Source organism: Triticum dicoccoides, chromosome 7A (genome assembly GCF_002162155.2).
Source record: "Triticum dicoccoides isolate Atlit2015 ecotype Zavitan chromosome 7A, WEW_v2.0, whole genome shotgun sequence".
Taxonomy (NCBI): domain Eukaryota; kingdom Viridiplantae; phylum Streptophyta; class Magnoliopsida; order Poales; family Poaceae; genus Triticum; species Triticum dicoccoides.
Window position 1 is genome coordinate 656,083,232 of NC_041392.1, and position 801 is coordinate 656,084,032.

Genomic DNA, 801 nt, shown 5'->3' on the forward strand with positions numbered 1-801 from the left:
AAAATTATAGTAACGAACCAGCATCCACAAATAAAACAACAAAAGGCCAACCACCAATCGAACTTGCACCATCAGATCAAATTTGAGTTGATATGTCATCATCCTTTTCTTCCTAGCAGTATTTCCTAAATCAACAAATCTACAATACTGAATCCTAACTGCCATGAATGATAAGCTGATTCTTCGTTTAATTATTGATTGGGCCAATTTTCACTCTTGTTAGTGAATGCTATTTCACCCTTGCCGAGCTCATATATCAGTATCTGCAGAAACAACATCAGGTTACCATATAAACACCATAGGACTCGTGAGAGCACAATTGACACGAAGCAAAATTATAGTAACGAACCAGCATCCACAAATAAAACAACAAAAGGACAGCCACCAATCGGACTTGCACCATCAGATCACATTTGAGTTGATATGTCATCATCCTTTTCTTCCTAGCAGTATTTCCTAAATCAACAAATCTGCAAATAAATCATCACTCGCTGGTAATCATTTTTCAAGCATTGATAAAAGAGAAGGACGCTCATAGAAAATTTTATCTTTGTGTGGAGCACTCGACACATAACATGTGAGTTAAAAAAATACACACGGCTATAAAGGTGTCGAGTACAAAAGTCTGCTTCTTCTCCACCTGTCATTGCAGCTGCTTACTGCGGCTGTTTGGACCTCTGGAGGAAGCCATTGCCGGAGCTTGAGGGACAGGAGAGGAAGATCGGGATCTAATAAGGAGGGTAAGGGGACACAAGGCGACAAGAATGGGGAATAATGCATAGAGGATATGCGGCGGCAGTT